This window comes from Petromyzon marinus, chromosome 83 (assembly GCF_048934315.1).
Source record: "Petromyzon marinus isolate PM22_M1 ecotype Great Lakes invasive population chromosome 83, UKy_Petmar_22M1.pri1.0, whole genome shotgun sequence".
Classification (NCBI taxonomy): domain Eukaryota; kingdom Metazoa; phylum Chordata; class Hyperoartia; order Petromyzontiformes; family Petromyzontidae; genus Petromyzon; species Petromyzon marinus.
The window spans coordinates 1,014,147-1,025,826 of NC_133748.1; positions in this window are offsets into that span (position 1 = coordinate 1,014,147).

Here is an 11,680-nt window from a genome sequence, read left to right on the forward strand (position 1 = left end):
CTATGGGTCTCTGTGTGGTGGTGAGTCTATGGGTCTCTGTGTTGGTGGTGGTGAGTCTATGGGTCTCTGTGTGGTGGTGAGTCTATGGGTCTCTGTGTTGGTGGTGGTGAGTCTATGGGTCTCTGTGTGGTGGTGATGAGTCTATGGGTCTCTGTGTGGTGGTGAGTCTATGGGTCTCTGTGTGATGATGAGTCTATGGGTCTCTATGTGGTGGTGATGAGTCTATGGGTCTCTGTGTGGTGGTGAGTCTGTGGGTCTCTGTGTGGTGGTGAGTCTGTGGGTCTCTGTGTTGGTGGTGGTGAGTCTATGGGTCTCTGTGTGGTGGTGAGTCTATGGGTCTCTGTGTTGGTGGTGGTGAGTCTATGGGTCTCTGTGTGGTGGTGAGTCTATGGGTCTCTGTGTTGGTGGTGGTGAGTCTATGGGTCTCTGTGTGGTGGTGAGTCTATGGGTCTCTGTGTGGTGGTGAGTCTATGGGTCTCTGTGTGGTGGTGAGTCTATGGGTCTCTGTGTGGTGATCAATCTATGGGTCTCTGTGTAGTGGTGGTGAGTCTATGGGTCTCTGTGTGATGGTGGTGAGTCTATGGGTCTCTGTGTAGTGGTGAGTCTATGGGTCTCTGTGTGGTGGTGGTGAGTCTATGGGTCTCTGTGTGGTGGTGGTGAGTCTATGGGTCTCTGTGTGGTGGTGGTGAGTCTATGGGTCTCTGTGTGGTGGTGAGTCTGTGGGTCTCTGTGTTGGTGGTGGTGAGTCTATGGGTCTCTGTGTGGTGGTGAGTCTATGGGTCTCTGTGTTGGTGGTGGTGAGTCTATGGGTCTCTGTGTGGTGGTGAGTCTATGGGTCTCTGTGTTGGTGGTGGTGAGTCTATGGGTCTCTGTGTGGTGGTGATGAGTCTATGGGTCTCTGTGTGGTGGTGAGTCTATGGGTCTCTGTGTGGTGATGAGTCTATGGGTCTCTGTGTGGTGGTGAGTCTATGGGTCTCTGTGTGGTGGTGAGTCTATGGGTCTCTGTGTGGTGGTGAGTCTATGGGTCTCTGTGTGGTGGTGATGAGTCTGTGGGTCTCTGTGTGGTGGTGAGTCTATGGGTCTCTGTGTGGTGGTGGTGAGTCTATGGGTCTCTGTGTGGTGGTGGTGAGTCTATGGGTCTCTGTGTGGTGGTGAGTCTATGGGTCTCTGTGTTGGTGGTGGTGAGTCTATGGGTCTCTGTGTGGTGGTGAGTCTATGGGTCTCTGTGTTGGTGGTGGTGAGTCTATGGGTCTCTGTGTGGTGGTGATGAGTCTATGGGTCTCTGTGTGGTGGTGAGTCTATGGGTCTCTGTGTGATGATGAGTCTATGGGTCTCTATGTGGTGGTGATGAGTCTATGGGTCTCTGTGTGGTGGTGAGTCTGTGGGTCTCTGTGTGGTGGTGAGTCTGTGGGTCTCTGTGTTGGTGGTGGTGAGTCTATGGGTCTCTGTGTGGTGGTGAGTCTATGGGTCTCTGTGTTGGTGGTGGTGAGTCTATGGGTCTCTGTGTGGTGGTGAGTCTATGGGTCTCTGTGTTGGTGGTGGTGAGTCTATGGGTCTCTGTGTGGTGGTGAGTCTATGGGTCTCTGTGTGGTGGTGAGTCTATGGGTCTCTGTGTGGTGGTGAGTCTATGGGTCTCTGTGTGGTGATCAATCTATGGGTCTCTGTGTAGTGGTGGTGAGTCTATGGGTCTCTGTGTGATGGTGGTGAGTCTATGGGTCTCTGTGTAGTGGTGAGTCTATGGGTCTCTGTGTGGTGGTGGTGAGTCTATGGGTCTCTGTGTGGTGGTGGTGAGTCTATGGGTCTCTGTGTGGTGGTGGTGAGTCTATGGGTCTCTGTGTGGTGGTGAGTCTGTGGGTCTCTGTGTTGGTGGTGGTGAGTCTATGGGTCTCTGTGTGGTGGTGAGTCTATGGGTCTCTGTGTTGGTGGTGGTGAGTCTATGGGTCTCTGTGTGGTGGTGAGTCTATGGGTCTCTGTGTTGGTGGTGGTGAGTCTATGGGTCTCTGTGTGGTGGTGATGAGTCTATGGGTCTCTGTGTGGTGGTGAGTCTATGGGTCTCTGTGTGGTGATGAGTCTATGGGTCTCTGTGTGGTGGTGAGTCTATGGGTCTCTGTGTGGTGGTGAGTCTATGGGTCTCTGTGTGGTGGTGAGTCTATGGGTCTCTGTGTGGTGGTGATGAGTCTGTGGGTCTCTGTGTGGTGGTGAGTCTATGGGTCTCTGTGTGGTGGTGGTGAGTCTATGGGTCTCTGTGTGGTGGTGGTGAGTCTATGGGTCTCTGTGTGTGATGATGAGTCTATGGGTCTCTGTGTGGTTGAATCTGACACTGCCACAACGAACCCTCTGAGCGATGTTCCAGTAAAAAAAATGCATTCTGGTCTGGCCCACATTCTGTCATAATGTCTAAACCGGTTAAACCATCCACGTGGCTGATCTGTCTCTCTGCGTCTGTCTGTGTCTGTGTGTGTCTCTCAATGACTTCACCACCGTGTTCTCTCCACTGCTGGATGGAGATTAATGCGCTGGTGGTGTCTCTACCCTGCTGTGTGTTTTCTCGTCCGTGTGTCTCCACCCACTAATCCACCCACCCACTCACCAACCCACCCACTCGTACACCCACTCCTCGCTCATCCACCCACCCACCCGCTCGCCCACCCGCCCGCCCGCTCGCTCGCTCATCCAGCCACCCACTCACCAACCCACCCACTCATACACCCACCCACTCAACAACTCACCAACCCACCCACTCACCCACCCACTCACGCACCCACTCACTCACCCACTCACCAACCCACCCACTCATACACCCACCCCTCACTCATCCACTCACTCACTCACCCACTCACTCACCCACTCACTCACCCACCCACTCACTCACTCCCCACTCACTCACCCACTCACTCACTCACCCACTCACTCATCCACCCACGCATCCACCCACTCACTCACTCACCCACCCACTCGCACCCCCCCACCCACACCCCCCACTCACCCCCCCACTCACCCCACCCCCCCCCACCCCCCCCCTCACCCCCTCCACCTACTCACCTGCACTAAAATGCCACCATAATATCACGCGAGGCTGGAACAGCTGACATCTGTATTCACAAACACGCACACAAAGGCAAAAGGCCCCAGGGTAGCTCTCGCGAGCTGCAGGGACAAGGGTTGTGCAGGTGTCGACGCCGGGCCAAGGGTAGGGACAGCTGCCAGAGACAAAGCTCCCCCGTGTAGCCTCTAACAGACTGTAGGGGCAAGTGCTGCTAGCAGCGAGTAGCAGAAGCAGCAGCGTCTATGAAGGCTACCGGCACTGTGGTGCACACACACAGATACACAAAGATCCCCCATATAGCCTTAACAGACTGTAGGGGCAAGTGCTGTTAGCGAGCACCTATGAAGGCCAGAACGGTACACGAGGGGGTGGGTGGCCAGCGCCACGCCCGACCGCCTTTGTCTCCCTAGTGGCGATGTTTACTACACACCGCACCAGGTACTCATTTGAGGCTGAGTCGACCTAGGGGAGGCCCAGGACCGGTTCAGATAATCGTCACTGGTGTTGGCCGTGAGCGGGAATCGAACCCGGGTGGCCAGGTTCATAGCGCAGCGTAGCGCTAACCGCTACACTACCGCTCCCCACACACACAGATACACACACACTGACACACACACTGACACACACACAGACACACACATTCTAACACACACAGACACAACAACAACAACCGCCATTCGCCACTAAGTGGCGGTGACGTCACCACGACGCTTGTGCCAGGCTATGTGCACCGTGAGGCCACGTGAAGTGTCGAACGCCCGCTGGCAGGAGGTCACGGGGCAGACCCAGGTGCCACGGGTCGACTGACTGAGATGACTGAGATGACTGAGATGACTGGCTGATGCACCACCTGTGCCCCCCACTGTGCCAACCTGCTGTGCTTTAGCCACCCGGCGCTCCGCTCGTTGTTCTGAGCGTCGCTCCTCCGCCCTCCGTTGTTGTTGGAGGGCGACTGCCTCCAACTGCCCAGTAGCATCCTTCACGAGCCTCCTCCACAGAGGTCGATCTTGACACCGCTGGTACCAGTCATCGGCAAGTCCACTCAGCTCCACGTCCTCCTGTACCACATCACTCCATCTCTTCTCTAGCCCGTGCCGCGCCCGCTTAGCCCCCTCAATCCGGCCAAACAAAAGCTGTTTCGGCATGCGGTGGCTGGGCATGCGGGCTACATGACCCAGCCATCGCAGCCTTGCCCGCCGGAGGAGCTCACCGATGGGACCTTGCCCAGATCCTTCAAGGATTTGTGAGCTCCTCACACAATCCAGCCTGGTTAAACCCAGGATGGATCGTAGGCAGGCCAGCCTAAATGTTTATAACCGGCGGAGATGTTCCATTAGGGGGGGGGGTCCACGTTTCGCAAGCGTAGAGAAGGGAGGTAATGACCGTGGCCGAGAAGACCTGAAGCTTAGTGCGGAGCGACAGACCAGGTAGCTTCCACACAGCGTTACGCAACCGATGAAAAGATATTGCTGCTCGACTGATTCGGAGCGAGACCTCTGCTGTTAATCCGGAGCCGATCATGAGCACACTGCCCAGGTATGGGAAACTCTCCACTCTCTCCACAACTGCCCCATCACCGATTGGGAGTTGTGGCGGGTGGGGTGTCCGATGGTACAAAATACCCAGGCAGGCGCTGAGTTTTGGTGGGGACTGATGGTAAGGCCCCCATCCTCTTGGTGGCACGCTCCAGTCTCAGCAGCAGCGTCTCCAACTCCTCCTATCCGAGTGAGCGGCAATCACCAGATCACCGGCACACACGCAGCGCGGTTGACCAATAGGGAGCCGTCCTAGATTTGAAGCTTCCGCGACCGCAAGGATTCACACTCTTTGGCTTCATTAAAGGCGAAGTCGCGCAAGATCAAATAAAACAAAAATGAAAGCGGAAAAACTTTGTTTAAATCACGACGTTTCGGGAGGCAACGCTAGCTTCCGTCTTCAGGTGGAACAGTCGCAGAAGAATATCCGTGTCAAGCGCACAGCTCTGAGACTATCGGGTTTATATATATATAGGTTAGGGGGGGGGGGCGGGAGGAGAGAGGAGCTTGTGTTGACGGAAGCTTGTGCTGTCTCCGAAACGTCGCGACTTAACTGCTTCCTTTCAAATTTTGATTTAAAGCTTTCGTGACTGCAGTAATTCATATTCTTAGTTTTTTCGGTAAAGTCACGTTGAAGAGAAACAACAAAATAACAAAATATATAAAACAATAAAAAATTCTCACGACGTTTCGACCATAACTCAAACGGTCATCATCAGGTGTGTCGGTTTGCAAACCGACATAAATTTATGCAAACCGACACACCTGATGATGACCGTTTGAGTTATGGTCGAAACGTCGTGAGAATTTTTTATTGTTTTATATATTTTGTTATTTTGTTGTTTCTCTTCAACGTGACTTTACCGAAAAAACTAAGAATATGCTTCCTTTCAATCTGTTTTCATTTTACCCGCGCGACTTTGCCGAGTAAAACCGGACGGTAGTGGAGCCGTCCGTTGCCCGCACCCGGGGGCCACCGCAGGGTGTCACACCGTGCGATGCCGGCCCCAGATCGCCGCGGTGTGCCGTGTGACGCCGTCGAGGACACCAGGACACGGAGAGCTCCCCCCCCCGAGGATCGGGCGGCAGAGTGCGGCCCATCGGCAGTGGGGTTAGTGGGGGCCCTGGCGCGCCCGGCTGAACCGTGAAGTCCGCAGAGAGGCCCCAGGTTGGAGGCTGAGGGGTGGCCACGTGGACGGGGGCCAAAGATCCTGGCGGAAGGTTCCGGAAGGTGGGCGTGGCCGAGGGGGGGGGGGGCGGGGCCCGGCCAAGCCGCGGACGACTTCTGAAGCTGGGTCCTCCCGGAATCGACCTGCGGCCGTTGCTAACCCCCGGAAGAAATCCTCGTTTCGCGTCCTTGCAGGGTGGGGGGCTGATGAGGGGTGGCCACGTGGACGGGGTCAAGATCCTGGCGGAAGGTTCCGGAAGGTGGGCGTGGCCGAGGGGGGGGGGGGCGGGGCCCGGCCAAGCCGCGGACGACTTCTAAAGCTGGGTCCTCCCGGAATCGACCTGCGGACGTTGCTAACCCCCAGAAGAAATCTTCGTTCCGCGTCCTTGCAAGGTGGGGGGCTGATGAGGGGTGGTCACGTGGACGGGGTCAAGATCTTGGTGGAGGGTTCTGGAAGGTGGGCGTGGCCGAGGGGGGGGGGGCGGGGCCCGGCCAAGCCGCGGACGACTTCTAAAGCTGGGTCCTCCTGGAATTGACCTGCGGACGTTGCTAACCCCCGGAAGAAATCCTCGTTCCGCGTCCTTGCAAGGTGGGGGGCTGATGAGGGGTGGCCACGTGGACGGGGTCAAGATCCTGGCGGAAGGTTCCGGAAGGTGGGCGTGGCCGAGAGGGGGGGGGGGGGCGGGGCCCGGCCAAGCCGCGGACGACTTCTAAAGCTGGGTCCTCCCGGGAATCGACCTGCGGCCGTTGCTAACCCCCGGAAGAAATCCTCGTTCCGCGTCCTTGCAAGGTGGGGGGCTGATGAGGGGTGGCCACGTGGACGGGGGCCAAAGATCCTGGCGGAAGGTTCCGGAAGGTGTGCGTGGCCGAGGGGGGGGGGGCGGGGCCCGGCCAAGCCGCGGACGACTTCTGAAGCTGGGTCCTCCCGGAATCGACCTGCGGCCGTTGCTAACCACCGGAAGAAATCCTCGTTCCGCGTCCTTGCAAGGTGGGGGGCTGATGAGGGGTGGTCACGTGGACGGGGGCCAAAGATCCTGGCGGAGGGTTCCGGAAGGTGGGCGTGGCCGAGGGGGTCGGTGGGCGTGGCCGAGGGCAACCGTAGGGGCCGGAGACGCGCAATGCAACACATCTAGGGCGCGACAAGATCGTCGACGGCCAGCTAACATCGCCACCACCGCGCCTCGCCGAAGAGATGCAGTCCCAGCCCCATCGTGGGGTGCGAGGTGCGAGTTAATTAAAAACGTTTGGCCGAATCATTTCGATTTAAAGCTTTCGTGACTGCAACAAGGACCCACCTTCTTTGGTCCTTTCGGTAAAGTCACCACGTAGAGTGAGAGTAAAATAATGAAGCGACGATTTTTTTGTCATGCTAGTGCCTTTGTCAAGGCATTCTCTGATATTTCTCACACGGCTTAAAGGTCGCGGTCTGAGCTTGGCCTTGTTCCGCTCCAGCGCTGTCCTCGAGGCGGTCTCGTCCCCTTCACCTGACGAAGGGCGCTTGCGTTGCGGGCCGAAACGTCGTGAGAATTTCACAGCGTTATTTTACGTTGTTAAGTTAAGTTATTACTTTCATTCTCATTCCACGTGGTGGTGACTTGACCGAAAGAACCAAAGAAATTTTGATTTAAAGCTTTCGTGACTGCAACAAGGACTCACCTTCTTTGGTTCTTTCGGTAAAGTCACCACGTAGAGTGAGAGTAAAATAATAAAGCGACGATTTTTTTGTCATGCTAGTGCCTTTGTCAAGGCATTCCCTGTTGCTTCTCACACGGCTCAAAGGTCGCGGTCTGAGCTTGGCCTCGTTCCGCTCCAGCGCTGTCCTCGAGGCGGTCTCGTCCCCTTCACCTGACGAAGGGCGCTTGCTTTGCGGGCCGAAACGTCGTGAGAATTTCACAGCGTTATTTTATGCAGTTAAGTTAAGTTATTACTTTCATTCTCATTCCACGTGGTGGTGACTTGACCGAAAGAACCAAAGAAATTTTGATTTAAAGCTTTCGTGACTGCAACAAGGACTCACCTTCTTTGGTCCTTTCGGTAAAGTCACCACGTAGAGTGAGAGTAAAATAATGAAGCGACGATTTTTTTGTCATGCTAGTGCCTTTGTCAAGGCATTCCCTGTTGCTTCTCACACGGCTCAAAGGTCGCGGTCTGAGCTTGGCCTTGTTCCGCTCCAGCGCTGTCCTCGAGGCGGTCTCGTCCCCTTCACCTGACGAAGGCCGCTTGCGTTGCGGGCCGAAACGTCGTGAGAATTTCACAGCGTTATTTTATGCAGTTAAGTTAAGTTATTACTTTCATTCTCATTCCACGTGGTGGTGACTTGACCGAAAGAACCAAAGAAATTTTGATTTAAAGCTTTCGTGACTGCAACAAGGACTCACCTTCTTTGGTCCTTTCGGTAAAGTCACCACGTAGAGTGAGAGTAAAATAATGAAGCGACGATTTTTTTGTCATGCTAGTGCCTTTGTCAAGGCATTCCCTGTTGCTTCTCACACGGCTCAAAGGTCGCGGTCTGAGCTTGGCCTTGTTCCGCTCCAGCGCTGTCCTCGAGGCGGTCTCGTCCCCTTCACCTGACGAAGGCCGCTTGCGTTGCGGGCCGAAACGTCGTGAGAATTTCACAGCGTTATTTTATGCAGTTAAGTTAAGTTATTACTTTCATTCTCATTCCACGTGGTGGTGACTTGACCGAAAGAACCAAAGAAATTTTGATTTAAAGCTTTCGTGACTGCAACAAGGACTCACCTTCTTTGGTCCTTTCGGTAAAGTCACCACGTAGAGTGAGAGTAAAATAATGAAGCGACGATTTTTTTGTCATGCTAGTGCCTTTGTCAAGGCATTCTCTGTTGCTTCTCACACGGCTCAAAGGTCGCGGTCTGAGCTTGGCCTTGTTCCGCTCCAGCGCTGTCCTCGAGGCGGTCTCGTCCCCTTCACCTGACGAAGGGCGCTTGCTTTGCGGGCCGAAACGTCGTGAGAATTTCACAGCGTTATTTTACGTTGTTAAGTTAAGTTATTACTTTCATTCTCATTCCACGTGGTGGTGACTTGACCGAAAGAACCAAAGAAATTTTGATTTAAAGCTTTCGTGACTGCAGTAATTCATATTCTTAGTTTTTTCGGTAAAGTCACGTTGAAGAGAAACAACAAAATAACAAAATATATATAAAACAATAAAAAATTCTCACGACGTTTCGACCATCAGGTGATGATGACCGTTTGAGTTATGGTCGAAACGTCGTGAGAATTTTTTTATTGTTTTATATATATTTTGTTATTTTGTTGTTTCTCTTCAATGTGACTTTACCGAAAAAACTAAGAATAAGAACCAAAGAAGTTTGGCCGAATGCAACGGGCTAAAAATTTGTTTAAAGTCGACGATTGTGTCATGGCCTCGCGAATGATGTCACGTTAACGTCCGAGCCGCCCTTGGCAGGGAGAAGGGCCCCCGCCCTGGTGGTCTACATCCTACCGAGCCTCCAACACGTGGACCCGGACCCCAAGCTGTTGGTCGCGGTCCGTAGCAGCGGGTTACGTTGTAATTAGTCACGTGGTAGCTGCGCCAGTCACGTGGTAACTGCGCCAGTCACGTGGTAACTACACCAGTCACGTGGTAGCTGCGCCAGTCACGTGGTAACTGCGCCAGTCACGTGGTAACTGCGCCAGTCACGTGGTAACTGCGCCAGTCACGTGGTAACTACACCAGTCACGTGGTAACTACGCCAGTCACGTGGTAGCTGCGCCAGTCACGTGGTAACTACACCAGTCACGTGGTAACTACGCCAGTCACGTGGTAACTACGCCAGTCACGTGGTAGCTGCACCAGTCACGTGGTAACTACACCAGTCACGTGGTAATTAGTGTAGTTAGCCTGGTGTTCACCAGCTGGCTAGCTACACCAGTCACGTGGTAGCTGCTCCAGTCACGTGGTAACTGCACCAGTCACGTGGTAACTGCACCAGTCACGTGGTAACTACACCAGTCACGTGGTAACTACACCAGTCACGTGGTAACTAGTGTAGTTAGCCTGGTGGTCACCAGCTGGCTAGCTACACCAGTCACGTGGTAACTACACCAATCACGTGGTAACTGGTGTAGTTGGCCTGGTGGTCACCACCTGGCTAGCCACACCAGTCACGTGGTAACTACACCAGTCACGTGGTAATTACACCAGTCACGTGGTAACTGCACCAGTCACGTGGTAACTACACCAGTCACGTGGTAACTACACCAGTCACGTGGTAACTAGTGTAGTTAGCCTGGTGGTCACCAGCTGGCTAGCTACACCAGTCACGTGGTAACTGCACCAGTCACGTGGTAACTACACCAGTCACGTGGTAACTACACCAGTCACGTGGTAACTGGTGTAGTTATCCTGGTGGTCACCAGCTGGCTAGCTACACCAGTCACGTGGTAACTACACCAGTCACGTGGTAACTACGCCAGTCACGTGGTAACTACGCCAGTCACGTGGTAACTACACCAGTCACGTGGTAACTAGTGTAGTTAGCCTGGTGGTCACCACCCAGCTAGCCACACCAGTCACGTGGTAACTACACCAGTCACGTGGTAATTAGTGTAGTTGGCCTGGTGGTCACCACCTGGCTAGCTACACCAGTCACGTGGTAAACTACATCAGTCACGTGGTAACTACACCAGTCACGTGGTAACTAGTGTAGTTAGCCTGGCATACATAACGTGGTTGAGCAATAGGGAGCCATCCCTTGACCGCACCCGGGCATCGATCAGCCTCCCATTATATCTGTACCATATGGAGATTGCCCCGGTACAGCTATTGAAGGCTTCACGAACTACGTGGTCAAAAAGATGTTAAATAATGTGGGAGCCAGAGGACATCCCTGTCGCACCCCAAGGTGTACAGGGAATGGCTCTGACTCCCGGCCACGTAGTTTTACCCGGGCCCGCTCACCATCATGAAGGTCCTTAATGATCGTGAGCAGAGGGTCAGGTACTCCAAAAGCACGACGAACGACCCAGAGCCCATGCCTACTGATGGTATCATAGGCCTTGACCAGGTCAATAAAGCAGAGATGTAGGTCTTGTTGGAATTCCCTACACCTCTGCTGTAGCAGACAGACAGAAAATACGGCATCTGTGCAGGACCGCCCTTTCCTGAAACCGCATTGGGGCTCCGCAAGCCTCTCCTCAGCGTGCCTGGCAAGGCGATGTTGAATAATCCTTGCCAGGACCTTTCCCGGCACACTGAGGAGTGAGATGCCCCTGTAGTTGTTACAGTCTGTGCGGTCCCCCTTCTTAAAGAGGGGGACCACGAGGGCATCCTTCCAATCCTGCGGAACCCGTCCAGTGGTCCAGACTGTTGTTATGATGTCATCTAGGGCAGTCTGTGCACAAACGCCACCCTCCCTCAGCATTTCGCTTGGGAGATCATCTCTGCCCGCTGCCTTTCCTGGCCACAGACACACAGACACACACACAGACACACAAACACACACAGACACACACACAGACACACATACACACACACAGACACACACACAGACACACAAACACACACACAGACACACACACAGACACACAAACACACACACAGACACACACACAGACACACAGACACACACACACATACACACAGACACAGACATACACAGACACACACACACACTGATGCAAAACAAAGACAAAGATACACAAAACAAAGATCCCCCATATAGCCTTAACAGACTGTAGGGGCAAGTGCTGTTAGCGAGCACCTATGAAGGCCGGAACGGTACACGAGGGGGTGGGTGGCCAGCACCACGCCCGACCGCCTTTGTCTCCCTAGTGGCAATGTTTACACACCGCACCAGGTACTCATTTGAGGCTGAGTCGACCTAGGGAAGGCCCGGGACCGGTTCAGATAATCGTCACTGGTGTTGGCCGTGAGCGGGAATCTTACCCGGGTCGCCAGGTTCATAGCGC